A 14,412-nucleotide genomic window follows, 5' to 3' on the forward strand; every position below is an offset into this window, starting at 1 on the left:
ACAAGTTACACGCCAGAGGCCAAGCTTGAGAGGATCTGAACAGGGAGGAAAAACGGTTTCTCTTAGCTTCTCCTGGGGAGATAGATATTTTGGGTCCCACTTCCCCACACTACTGCCTTTCTGTTTAGTGACAGTTAAATTAGTATACTGTATATGGCTGATAACCTGAATGCCTGTCTGCCTGCCAGGCCTCTCCTCTCCTGCCCTCCCACCCCAGTCCAGTGGGAGGGTCCAGAACCAGGCTTGTGTTCAGACCCCGTCATAGGCTGTGTAATAAGGCTGCAGTGTCAGTCTGAGTGAGGTGGCTCCACCTCCACCGGCAGGTCTCGTGAGGGAGCTCAAATGAGGACTACAGTACTGGCACACCAGTGGTCAGTGTTCGACTCAAACGCACCACTACCGAAGCATGCCGAGCGCTTCTGCTACCCACACCCGTTAGTGTAAGTTTGAAATCAAACCGACTTATTTTCCCATGGCTGGTCTTGACAAGGAATTTCTTCCTTCAAGCACTACACATCCCCTCCCACAAGCATGTGAAACACAATTCATTAGGTTTAGATCATGCCAAAAGTGAGGATGAAATACAACTGAAATACCAAATAAAATTGAAATATGATAAAAACGATATAGTCTTTATTAATATACTGTATCTGACATCTGGGTGTACAAATTGTGAAGCCAGCTGTCAATCTACTCCCGTACACCCCATCCGAGTCAATCTAATTTAAAATCCACTTCAACAAGTCACAAAACAACCTCAACCGACAATGCAAACCAATTTCATTATAATTAATTGAGAGGAACAAATGCTATTTTGGCAGTAACACGCACTGAACGGGCCAGTTTTCAATAAAGGATATCTGCATATTCAAAAAGAGGGGACTGGCACCAATCAGGGCTTCTGTCAAGCACCACTGGGACAGATACCACCACAAAAATGTGTGTGTGTTAGAGAGAGAGAAAACAAGGGAGAGGGAGTGAGAGAGAGGGAGGTGGGGAGAGAGAGCTACTGTAAGAGGAGAGAGAGAAAACAAGGGAGAGGTAGAGGGAGGTGGGGAGAGAAAGCTACTGTAGGAGGAGAGAGAGAAAACAAGGGAGGGAGAGCTACTGTAGGAGAAGAGAGAGAAAACCAGGGAGAGGGAGATGGAGAGAGAGAAATCTACTGTAGGAGGAGAGAGAAAACCAGGGAGAGGGAGATGGAGAGAGAGAGAAAGCTACTGTAGGAGGAGAGAGAAAACCAGGGAGAGGGAGAAAGGGAAAGCTACTGTAGGAGGAGAGAGAAAACCAGGGAGAGGGAGAGAGAGAAAGCTACTGTAGGAGGAGAGAGAAAACCAGGGAGATGGAGAGAGAGAGAAAGCTACTGTAAGAGGAGAGAGAGAGAAAACCAGGGAGATGGAGATGGAGAGAGAGAGAAAGCTACTGTAGGAGGAGAGAGAAAACCAGGGAGATGGAGAGAGAGAGAAAGCTACTGTAGGAGAAGAGAGAGAAAACCAGGGAGATGGAGAGAGAGAAAGCTACTGTAGGAGGAGAGAAAACCAGGGAGATGGAGATGGCGAGAGAAAACCAGGGAAGGTGGGGTAGTTCACATACAGTACTGTAGCTTTCACCAGGAAATCCAACCTACAATAAATGGGATCACCTTCTTTATTTACAAGGTGCTTGTTATTGCTTAGCCATGCAAATGCATTCAAAGTCGCACTAATGCCATCCGGCTATTGTGGAGGAATGATTGCTGTGGTAGGATAAGCATATCATGATTAACAAAATAGCAGTGTTTCAGAAGCGCTAAGCATGGTGGGTGTGTGGGTGTGTTTCAAATAGGTTATTTTGGATGGGTTCTTTAGAAGAATGGATGCATTAAAGGGGCATGTGGAGAACCAAGGTACTTCCCCGGTACCGGGAGATTAGCATGAAAGAACACATCTAATTGTATTTACCAGCATGCTGAGAGACACTAACCATATTATTATTGTTGTTCAAAATCAAGATCAATCAGGGTTACAGCATGTTGTATACTTGTTAAATGTCAATGTCTGTTTGCCAGGGCAGGAGAAATGTACAACACAACTCCTGTAGGCTATCAGTAGCAAACACAACAACCAACACTTACTGCACTCAACACTGCAGGTAAAAAGACAGAGGGGGGCAAAAAAAGCAAACATACAGATACCCATTTTCCTCTTGCCACGTTTCTCTGGTAAACATAGGCAACAACAAAGCAGAAAAGGTGGCGAGGTGCTGTCATGCGAGTAGAGCAAGTGGCAAGTGGGAGATTCAAACTTAATGAGCGCTTTGGCAGCTTGCTTGGAAGGCAGGCAGTGATTAGCAGAACACTTCAGACTACAAGGCACAGCGGTGCTCAAAGAAAACAGTGATGATCTCCACTTAATCGCGGAGAAGCCCAGAGCATCTGCCGCCAGAGCAGGGCAGTGGCATCGGCGAGCTCCCGCTCTGATAGGCTGTCATCTCCAGAGAGTGCCGGCCATATGCTCGGCTCTGCTGAAAACTCTGAGGAAGTACATTTTCTGACAAAATACAAAACACTGGGATAAATATGACGTTCATACAAGTTGTGCTCAGCCAGGCGCCAAGCTCAAGCTGCACACGTGTCACATTTAGGAACAGATTTGATTTGTTTGTTTTTTTGCTGTGTGGAAATGGAGACAATGGGTGGTCGAATACAGTATACAGTGTGCTGGCCTACAAACACAGACACACAGACACACATACACTGAAACACACACACATACATACACTGAAACACACACACATACATACCCTGAAACACACACACAGACACACAAACACTGAAATACACACACACAAACACTGAAACACACACACATACACACACTGAAACACACACACAGACACACCCTGAAACACACACACAGACACACACTGAAACACACACAGACACTGAAACACACACAGACACTGAAACACACACACAGACACACACTGAAACACACACACAGACAAACACTGAAACACACACACAGACACACAGACACTGAAACACACACACAGACACACACTGAAACACACACACAGACACACAAACACTGAAACACACACACATACATACACTGAAACAGACACACACTGAAACACACACACAGACACACACTGAAACACACACAGAGACACACACTGAAACACAAACACAGACACACAGACACTGAAACACACACACATACAGTTGAAATCGGAAGTTTACATACACTTAGGTTGGAGTCATTGAAACTCGTTTTTCAACCACTCCACAAATTTCTTGTTAATAACAAACTATAGTTTTGGCAAGTCGGTAAGGACATCTACTTTGCATGACACAAGTAATTTTTCCAACAATTGTTTACAGACAGATTGGGTCCAGTGGGTCAGAAATGTACATACACTAAGTTGACTGTGCCTTTAAACAGCTTGGAAAATTCCAGAAAATTATGTCATGGCTTTAGAAGCTTCTGATAGGCTAATTGACATCATTTGAGTCAATTGGAGGTGTACCTGTGGATGTATTTCAAGGCCTACCTTCAAATTCAGTGCCTCTTTGCTTGACATCATGGGAAAATCAAAAGGAATCAGCCAAGACCTCAGAAAAAATATTGTAGACCTCCACAAGTCTGGTTCATCCTTGGGAGCAATTTCCAAATGCCTGAAGGTACGACATTCATCTATACAAACAATAGTAAACAGTATAAACACCATGGGACCATGCAGCCGTCATACCGCTCAGGAAGGAGACGTGTTCTGTCTCCTAGAGACGGACTTACTTTGGTGCGAAAAGTGCAAATCAAACCCAGAACATCAGCAAAGGACCTTGTGAAGATGCTGGAAGAAACAGGTACAAAAGTATCTATATCCACAGTGAAACGAGTCCTATATCAACATAACCTGAATGGCCGCTCAGCAAGGAAGAAGCCACTGCTCCAAAACCACCATAAAAAAGCCAGACTACAGTTTGCAACTGCACATGGGGACAAAGATCGTACTTTTTGGAGAAATGTCCTCTGGTTTGATGAAACAAAAATAGAACTGTTTGGCCATAATGACCATCGATATGTTTGGAGGGAAAAGGGGGAGGCTTGCAAGCCGAAGAACACAATCCCAACTGTGAAGCACGGGAGTGGCAACATCATGTTGTGGGGTTGCTTTGCTGCAGGAGGGACTGGTGCACTTAACAGAATAGATGGCATCTTGAGGAAGGGAAATTATGTGGATATATTGGAGCAACATTTCAAGACATCAGTCAGGAAGATAAAGCCTGGTCGCAAATGGGTCTTCCAAATGGACAATGATCCCAAGCATACTTCCAAAGTTGTGGCAAAATGTCTTAAGGACAACAAAGTCAAGGTATTGGAGTGGCCATCACAAAGCCCTGACCTCCAGCCTATAGAAAATGTGTGGGCAGAACTGAAAAAGCGTGTACGAGCAAGGAGGCCTACAAACCTGACTCAGTTACACCAGCTCTGTCAGGAGGAATGGGACAGAATTCACCCAATTTATTGTGGGAAGCTTGTGGAAGGCTACCCGAAACACTTGACCCAAGTTAAACAATTTAAAGGCAATGCTACCAAATACTAATTGAGTGTTTGTAAACTTCTGACCCACTGGGAATGTGATGAAAGAAATACAAGCTTGGAATAAATCATTCTCTCTACTATTATTCAGACATTTCACATTCTTAAAATAAAGTGGTGATCCTAACTGACCGAAGACAGGGAATTTTCATTAGGATTAAATGTCAGGAATTGTGAAAAACTGAGTTTAAATATATTTGGCTCAGACATATGTAAACTTCCGACTTCAACTGTACATACACTGAAACACACACAGATACACAGACACTGAAACACACACACAGACACATAGACACACAGACACTGAAACACACACACATTCACACAGACACAGAAACACACACACATACATATACTGAAACACACACACATACATATACTGAAACACACACACATACATACACTGAAACACACACACACACAGATATACACTGAAACACACACATGCATACACTGAAACACACACATACATACACTGAAACACACACACAGGCACACAGACACAAACACATACACACTGGCACACAGACACACAGAAACTGAAACACACACACACAGACACACACACACACACACACACACACACACACACACACACACACACACACACTGAAACACACACACACACACACACACACACTAAAACACACAGACACTGAAACACAAACACATAAATACACTGAAACACACACACACATTGAAACACACAGACACTGAAACACACACACATACATACACTGAAACACACGTATATACTTTGAAACACACACACACAGACACATACACTGAAATACACATAGACACACAGACACTGAAACACACAGACACACATACACTGAAACACACACACATGCATACCCTGAAACACACATACATACACTGAAACACACAGAGACACATACACTGAAACACACACATACATACACTGAAACACACACATACATACACTGAAACACACACACAGACACTGAAACACACACACATACACTGAAACACACACACATACATACACTGAAACACACACACATACACACAAACTGAAACACACACACATACACACAAACTGAAACACACACACACACAGTGTCACACCCTGATCTGTTTCACCTGTCTTTGTGATTGTCTCCACCCCCCAACAGGTGTCTCCCATCTCACCACATTATCGCTTGTGTATTTATAGCCGTGTTTTCTGTTTATCTGTTGCCAGTTCGTCTTGTCCAGTCAAGTCCTACCAGCGTGTTCCCATGTTTCCTGTGCTTCTGCCTGTCCTGACCCTGATCCTGCCTGCCATTCTGTACCTGCCTGGCTCTGATTTGGATAACAACTCTTTGCCTGTCTTGACTTACCTTTTGCCTGCCCCTTGAACTATAATAAACTCTGAGACTCGTACTATCTGCCTCCTGTGTCTGCATCTTTTTATTTATTTATTTATTTCACCTTTATTTAACCAGGTAGTGTCACAACGTCTACAGAAGGTGGCACCTCTCCCCGAAGCCGATTATAGATTTAATTCTGGATTGGAGATGCTTAATGTGAGTCTGGAAGGAGAGTTTACATTCTAACCAGACACCTAGGTATTTGTAGTTATCCACATATTTTAAGTCAGAGCCATCCAGAGTAGTGATGCTGGACGGGCGGGCAGGTGCAGGCAGTGATCGGTTGAAGAGCATGCATTTAGTTTTACTTGCATTTAAGAGCAGTTGGAGACCACGGAAGGAGAGTTGTATGGCATTGAAGCTCGTCTGGGGGTTAGTTAACACAGTGTCCAACGAAGGGCCAGAAGAATACAGAATGGTGTCGTCTGCGTAGAGGTGGATCACAGAATCACCAGCAGCAAGAGCAACATCATTGATGTATACAGAGAAGAGAGTCGGCCCGAGAATTGAACCCTGTGGCACCCCCATAGAGACTGCTAGAGGTCCGGACAACAGGCCCTCCGATTTGACACACTGAACTCTATCAGAGAAGTAGTTGGTAAACCAGGCGAGGCAATCATTTGAGAAACCAAGGCTGTCGAGTCTGCCAATAAGAATGTGGTAATTGACAGAGTCGAAAGCCTTGCCCAGGTTGATGAAGACGGCTGCACAGTAATGTCTCTTATCGATGGCAGTTATGATATCATTTAGGACCTTGAACATGGCTGAGGTGCACCCATGACCAGCTCTGAAACCAGATTGCATAGCAGAGAAGGTATGGTGCAATTCGAAATGGTCGGTAATCTGTTTGTTAACTTGGCTTTCGAAGACCTTAGAAAGGCAGGGTAGGATAGATATAGGTCTGTAGTCGTTTGGGTCTAGAGTGTCTCCCCCTTTGAAGAGGGGGATGATCGCGGCAGCTTTCCAATCTTTGGAAATCTGAGACAATATGAAAGAGAGGTTGAACAGGCTAGTGATAGGGGTTGCAACAATTTCGGCAGATCATTTTAGAAAGAGAGGGTCCAGATTGTCTAGCCCGGCTGATTTGTAGGGGTCCAGATTTTGCAGCTCTTTCAGAACATCAGCTATCTGGATTTGGGTGAAGGAGAAATTGGGGAGGCTTGGGCGAGTTGCTGTGGGGAGTGCAGGGCTGTTGACCGGGGTAGGGATAGCCAGGTGGAAGCATGGCCAGCCGTAGAAATATACTTTTAGAAATTCTCAATTATAGTGGATTTATCGGAGGTGACAGTGTTTCCTAGCCTCAGTGCAGTGGGCAGCTGGGAGGAGGTGCTTTTATTCTCCATGGACTTTACAGTGTCCCAGAACTTTTTTGAGTTTGTGCTACAGGATGCAAATTTCTGCTTGAAATAGCCTTAGCTACCCTTAGCTTTCCTTACTGCCTGTGTATGTTGGTTCCTAACTTCCCTGAAAAGTTACATGTCGCTGGGGGCTATTCGATGCTAATGCAGTACGCCACAGGATGTTTTTGTGTTGGTCAAAGGCAGTCAGGTCTGGATTGAACCAAGGGCTATATCTGTTCCTGGATCTACATTTTTTTGAACGGGGCATGCTTATTTATGATGGTGAGGAAAGCACTTTTAAAGAGTAACCAAGCATCCTCTACTGACGGAATGAGGTCAATATCCTTCCAGGATACCCGGGCCAGGTCGATTAGAAAGGCCTGCTCACTGAAGTGTTTTAGGGAGCATTTGACAGTGATGAGGGGTGGTCGTTTGACCGCGGACCCATTACGGATGCAGGCAATGAGGCAGTGATATCACTGGATATCATAAGTTGAATCCACCAATTTGTAAGTCGCTCTGGATAAGAGCGTCTGCTAAATGACTTAAATGTAAATGTAAATGTAAATGATCGCTGAGATCTTGGTTCAAAACAGCAGAGGTGTATTTGGAGGGCAAGTTGGTTAGGATGATATCTATGAGGGTGCCTGTGTTTATAGATTTGGGGTTGTACCTGGTAGGTTCATTGATAATTTGTGTGAGATTGAGGGCATCAAGCTTAGATTGTAGGATGGCCGGGGTGATAAGCATGTCCCAGTTTAGGTCACCAAGCAGCACGAGCTCTGAAGATAGATGGGGGGCAATCAGTTCACATATGGTGTCCAGGGCACAGCTGGGGGCAGAGGGTGGCCTATAGCAAGCGGCAACGGTGAGAGACTTGTTTCTGAAAAGGTAGATTTTTAAAAGTAGAAGTTCAAATTGTTTGGGAACAGACCTGGATAGTAAGACAGAACTCTGCAGGCTATCTCTGCAGTAGATTGCAACTCCGCCCCCTTTGGCAGTTCTATCTTGTTGGAAAATGTTATAGTTAAGGATGGAAATTTCTGGGTTTTTGGTAGTCTTCCTGAGCCAGGATACAGACACGGCTAGGACATCCGGGTTGGCAGAGTGTGCTAGGGCAGTGAATAAAACAAACTTAGGGAGGAGGCTTCTAATGTTAACATGCATGAAACCAAGGCTTTTACGGTTACAGAAGTCAACAAATGAATGCGCCTGGGGAATGGGAGTGGAGCTAGGCACTGCAGGGCCTGGGTTAACCTCCACATCACCAGAGTAGCAGAGGAGGAGTAGGATAAGGGTACGGCTAACGGCTAAAAGAACTGCACGCCTAGTACGTTCAGAACAGAGAGTTAAAGAAACAGATTTCTGGGCACGGTAAAAAAGATTCAAGGCATAATGTACAGACAAAGGTATGGTAGGATGTGAATACAGAGGGGAAAACCTGTGCATAAAGTGACGATGAAAGAGATACTGTCTCTAGGAATATAATTTCAACCAGGTGATGTCACCGAATGTGTTGGAGGTGGAATTAAAGTGTTCACTAAGGCGTATTGTGCAGGGCCTGAGGCTCTACAGTGAAATAAGGCAATAAATACTAACCAAAACAGCAATGGACAAGGTATATTGATGTTAAGGAGAGGCATGCGTAGCTGAGTAGCCAGGGCCTTAGAAGGACGTCGCGACGGAAGAAAGTCTGTCGTGCTGAATATGTCAGCAGATGGATCAGCAGGTCTCCGTGTGGTAGACCAGGCCAATAGCAGGGCTCCTTGTGGTAGACCAGGCCAATTGGGGACAGGGATGTGACATTAAACCAGGAATAGTCACTCGGGTTGCAGCTAGCTAGCTGTGGTGATCCAGGTGAAAAGGTTCAGAGCTTGGGGTAGTTTTCCGGGGATATGGAGAGAAGATAGGTCCGGTATGCTCTGTTTTGAATCACGTTGTACAAACTGGCGAGAGCTTTCCGAGCTAAAGGTTAGCTGATGACTGCTAGCAGAGGTTAGCTGACTAATTAGCTAGTAGCTAGTTAGCTGGCTAGCTTCTGTTGGGGAATACCGGTTCGGAGGTGGATGAGAATACTTTAAAAGAGACAGATCCACACTACATTGGGTGAGGCGGGTTGCAGGAGAGTATTTTGAAGTTGAGGTTTAGAACTCCTACCACCACTCCTAGCATTCGTGACAGACGTCTGACTGCCACGCCATCTTGGTTTAGACAGGGTCTTAGTCTGAGTCTTGATACACAGACACACACACATACACTGAAACACACAGACACGGCTAACAGGACTGATGAGATTCTAGATAACAATTAGGGCTGGGACGATATCAGTATCGCGATACTCATTAGTATCGTGGCAAGGAAATAAAACACGAAGTGGATTTAACTTGTTTAGGAAAACAGCCCTAATGTTGGAGACAAACCTCATTATGTTGTCATCCAGAGTCACATGTATTTATTTTCCAAGCTACAGCACACAATATTTTACCTCCAGCAGATTTTTAAAGGACCAAAGAGTTTTGTCTGCTTTGTGTTTTTATTTTTGCCATGGAAAAAATGCGATACTGGTATTGTCACAGCCCTAATATCAATACTGTATAAACATAGTGTAGGTGATCACATTTGATATGACTCCCTGCAACTATAATGTTTACATAAGTGATCATATGTTAGAACAGGAGAACGCTGGCCCTGTCTCCATACAGTCACATCTCCCAATGAAAAGCAAGTCCAGAGAGAGAGACATTGTCCAATATTAACTTTAATTTCCATTCACAGACGTATAGGACCCTGTGGTATCACATTAAAATAATGTTGATCAAATCATTTAATAGGGGTCCGTCAGAATGGCCCTCTGTTGCAGCTGAAATGCCATAGCCGGGCAGAACAAAGCAATGGCAGGTCTGAGCGGAATCCCAACACCTTATCAGAATCTAGTGTTTCTGAGGTCTCACTGGCCAGCTCCCCTCACATGCCAAGCTGTAAGGAGAAACAAGCCTTAGGGACGAGGCAGTCCTATATACAGCTTCCTCCAACAATACCCGGTATCATATGCTGAGCCTGGAACCTCACTAGGGGGGACCTTGGCTGGACCCACTGAACAAAGATACAGCGGGAGTGGGCTCAGTTTTGGCTTTCACCTGGGGCCAGTTGAGGGCCGCGGTAAAGCTAGACTGGGTAGAAAGTGGAACCCAGGTACACCCCCCCTTCCCTTCCTCCCTCATCGTCCTTCTCCTGTATGGCTGGGTGAAGCCATCCACAGTCAGGTGACCTTTCTCAATGAGCGGGGAACTGAACTCTCTGGCATGGCAGTGTTCTGCCAGGAAGCAGGCTAGGTGGGTTTTATCCCAATGTCAGGTCAGTCCCATGAACTCCCGCGTCTTGTGGGACTCTGCCTTACATAAATGCTAGGGAGAGAGAGGGGGGGGGGGGGGGGAGAGAGCGAAAGCTAGGGCGAGAGAAAGAGAGAGAGCGTTAGGGAGAGAGAGAGCTAGGGAGAGAGAGAGCCAGGGAGAGAGACAGAGAGAGCTAGGGAGAGAGACAGAGCTAGGGTAAGAGAGAGAGCGCTAGGGAGAGAGAGAGCTAGAGAGAGAGAGAGCTAGAGAGCTAGGGAGAGAGAGAGAGCGAGTGCTAGGGAGAGAGAGAGAGTGATGGGGAGAGAGAGAGCGCTAGAGAGAGAGAGAGAGAGAGAGAGAGAGAGAGAGAGAGAGAAAATTAACACTAGGTCTCCTTTCTCTCCTTCTCTCTCCCTCTCTTCCTTTCGGTCTTTACTGAGAGGGGGACCCACTGAGGTACAAGAAGAACTGGAGACTGTGCCAAAGATGTTCGACCATTGTTTTCAAAGTAATCTAATCAAGTTTGTGCATGCCGATTCATAGTCCATCTATATCCGGGTTTCATACGGTTTATACAGACCAACATCACATGTGCACTAGCACTCAGTGCGCACAGGGAGAAGCGGCAGTAGCAATGACATCATCACATCATCCAAAATCAAGGCAGACATTGGATGAATATAAAATGTTAATATCTTCGGCAGTGAGTGATGGCATTTTTTTTATCTCAGCGGCAGTTATTTGAATAATTCTGTGGATTTTTTGTGCACAACGGCAATAGGAATTTTCAAATCTGACTTCTCCATGTGGCCGTCTATGGAAATTGCCTTTCTGGGCCGGGCATCCGTTAAACTGCAGCACAGAAGCAAGACTGTAGGAGCAGTCGAAACCGTGCTTCTAGACCAGAACCCTGGCCCCTTGAGGGGGAATGCCCAGAGCAGAAGGTATATGTAAGATGACTGCTTACGTAGTAGGCTGACGTGATGGGTCACTGAGCGGGCACAAACTGCATACTGTGCCAGTCTACCCGCTGTGCCAACCTGCCTGCTGCTGTCTTAATTTATGCTGTGTATGAGAAATGTGATGACAAATCTCTTCATCTCAGAGTAAGATGTGTGTATGTGAGTGTGTAGTGAAGATACACTGAGTATACAAAACTCCTTTTGCCCTCAGAACAGCCTCAATTCGTGAGGGCAGGGACCCTACAAGGTGTTGAAAGCGTTCCGCAGGGATGCTGGCCCATGTTGACTCCAATTCTTCCCAGAGTTGTGTCAAGTTGGCTGGATGTTCTTTGGATCGTGGACCATTCTTGATACACACGGGAAACTGTTGAGCGGAAAAAACCCAGCAGCATTGCAGTTCTTGACACAAACCGGTGCGCCTGGAGCGCCTGGCACCTACTACCATACCTTATTCAAAGACACTTAAATCTTTTGTTTTACCCATTCACCCTCTGAATGACACACATACACAATCCATGTCTCAATTGTCTCAAGTCTTGACTTAACTTGTCTCCTTCCCTTCATCTACACTGATTGAAGTGGAATTAACAAGTGATATCAATAAGGGATCATAGCTTTCACCTGGATTCACCTGGTCAGTCTATGTCATTGGAGAAGGCAGGTGTTTTTATGGTTTAGCATACTCAGTGTATATACTATGTGCAAGTGCATGCACATATCGGACTATCTCAACACGCACCAGGAATACAGGAAGTGCCCAGGAATACAGGAAGTGGCCAGAAAAAAATCTCTATTCCTATCACACACCAGCCTGTGCCGAGTGTCACTCCCTGTCTCAAACACTGTCACAATGGAATTCTGCAAAGTGACTTATTTAGCATGATAAGTAGATGGTGGAGAATTAAATCATTTCCACAGCACTTCATTTAGGATGTATCTCCTTCACCAGTGTGCTAGTGTGGGACCTAGCACCCTACAGTGAAGGGCCATTGGAGGACAGGGTCTGGAGAGAGATCGATTACTCCCCTGGAGGTATCAGATTGAGAGCTGCCATCAGACCGTCTAATTCGGTATCTAGTTCGACTCACTATTTTTCACACAGATGACTTAAAAACAAATGATAGCCTGCACATTAATCTGTAATGATATTGTGTTTAATTTGAAGGGGAGCTGCACCTGCTGATTTGGCCTCATTTTTTTGGCTTGCTACTCAAGAAATGCTGGCAGCCATGACAAAAGTTGACTTGGGGGTGTGGTTTGTTGTGGGTGTTTCTTGGGTGTGTCCTTGCCACCACCAATACACACCCATTTGTCAGAACCTTGCCCGCAGCTGTTTCCCCCCACTCAATCACAATAAACAAACCTTCTGCAGGTTGAGTTCAATAACTACAGGCAGATGAATGGTGAGATGTCTGAGGAAGATCTGAATAGGTAATATGAGAAGAATGCAATTGCTGACTTGATGTAGATATTCTAAACTAAGTGTTTCGATAACGTTCAGATGTAGTAACAGGTCCATGTAGAATAAACAACCCTTTACATAATACCATAGAAGCAGTGTTCTGCTAATACAACAATGTGCACCTTTCACTGTTCATTGTCATTCTCAGACGATACAGATACTGAGCCTATCGGCATTTTGTCCGGTGGTAATGGGCCTACCTTGGCAACATGTCAGAGTGGTCATACCTTCCTGGGTGGTGGTAATGGGGTTACCATGGTAACTTGTCAGAGTGGTCATACCTTCCTGTGTGGTGGTAATGGGCCTGCCTTGGCAAACACGTCAGAGTGGTCATACCTTCCTGTGTGGTGGTAATGGGCCTACCTTGGCAAACATGTCAGAGTGGTCATACCTTCCTGTGTGGTGGTAATGGGCCTACCTTGATTAAAGGTCAGAGTGGTCATACCTTCCTGTGTGGTGGTAATGGGCCTGCCTTGATAAACAGGTCAGAGTGGTCATACCTTCCTGTGTGGTGGTAATGGGCCTACCTTGATTACAGGTCAGAGTGGTCATACCTTCCTGTGTGGTGGTAATGGGCCTACCTTGATCAACATGTCAGAGTGGTCATACCTTCCTGTGTGGTGGTAATGGGCCTACCTTGATAAACATGTCAGAGTGGTCATAACTTCCTGTGTGGTGGTAATGGGCCTACCTTGATCAACATGTCAGAGTGGTCATACCTTCCTGTGTGGTGGTAATGGGCCTACCTTGGCAACATGTCAGAGTGGTCATACCTTCCTGGGTGGTGGTAATGGGGTTACCATGGTAACTTGTCAGAGTGGTCATACCTTCCTGTGTGGTGGTAATGGGCCTGCCTTGGCAAACACGTCAGAGTGGTCATACCTTCCTGTGTGGTGGTAATGGGCCTACCTTGGCAAACATGTCAGAGTGGTCATACCTTCCTGTGTGGTGGTAATGGGCCTACCTTGATAAACAGGTCAGAGTGGTCATACCTTCCTGTGTGGTGGTAATGGGCCTGCCTTGATAAACAGGTCAGAGTGGTCATACCTTCCTGTGTGGTGGTAATGGGCCTGCCTTGATAAACAGGTCAGAGTGGTCATACCTTCCTGTGTGGTGGTAATGGGCCTACCTTGATTAAAGGTCAGAGTGGTCATACCTTCCTGTGTGGTGGTAATGGGCCTACCTTGATCAACATGTCAGAGTGGTCATACCTTCCTGTGTGGTGGTAATGGGCCTACCTTGATAAACATGTCAGAGTGGTCATACCTTCCTGTGTGGTGGTAATGGGGTTACCACGGTAACATGTCATAGTGGTCATACCTTCTTGTGTGGTGGTAATGGGCCTACCTTGATAAACATG

This window comes from Salmo salar, chromosome 24, assembly GCF_965601325.2.
Source record: "Salmo salar chromosome 24, fSalSal1, whole genome shotgun sequence".
Lineage (NCBI taxonomy): Eukaryota > Metazoa > Chordata > Actinopteri > Salmoniformes > Salmonidae > Salmo > Salmo salar.